Below are 604 nucleotides of genomic sequence, written 5' to 3' on the forward strand. Positions count from 1 at the left end.
GCTGCGGACAGGCCCAGGGAGGCAGGGGCTGGCCGAGCCCCCCAGGGGCTGGAAGTCTGCCAGCTCCCCGGCTCTGGCCAGTGTCCTGGGCACCAGCTGGGCTGCCGCCTCCAGGGCAGCGTCCTTAGGAGCTGACGCTGGGTGGCCACTGACCTCCGGGGCAGGTCAGGATGCCCAGCTGGGTCAGCTTGCTGGGGTGGGGGCGCCCTGGAGACATATGCCCAAATTTGGAGCTCTCAGGGCGCCCCCGCCCCCAGGCAGACAGGAAGCAGCTGGGCCCAGAGGACCTGGCCTGCCCCTCCCCCGCCACAGGGCGGGTCCCTCGGGAGACCCCAACCTCCAGCCTCCCAGGCCACCAGCCCGGAGGTGGGGTCTCACGGGGAAGAGGCTGGATCCCGGGGCTTGGCCCCAGCTTACTGTGGGGGCCTGGGAAGCCGCTGAACTGGGGGAAGCCCGAACTGGGCCTGGGATGCGGGGAGGAGGTCGAGGCCTGGAGTCCAGCAGCGGGGAGTCTCCTCCCCCACCCGCGGTCCTAAGCCGGTCGGACTCGGACAACGCGGCCTCACCCTCACGAGATTGAGGGTCATTAAGGAGCATCTAAAGT

This window comes from Condylura cristata, unplaced genomic scaffold, assembly GCF_000260355.1.
Source record: "Condylura cristata isolate star-nosed mole 26May11 unplaced genomic scaffold, ConCri1.0 scaffold00062, whole genome shotgun sequence".
Classification (NCBI taxonomy): Eukaryota; Metazoa; Chordata; class Mammalia; order Eulipotyphla; family Talpidae; genus Condylura; species Condylura cristata.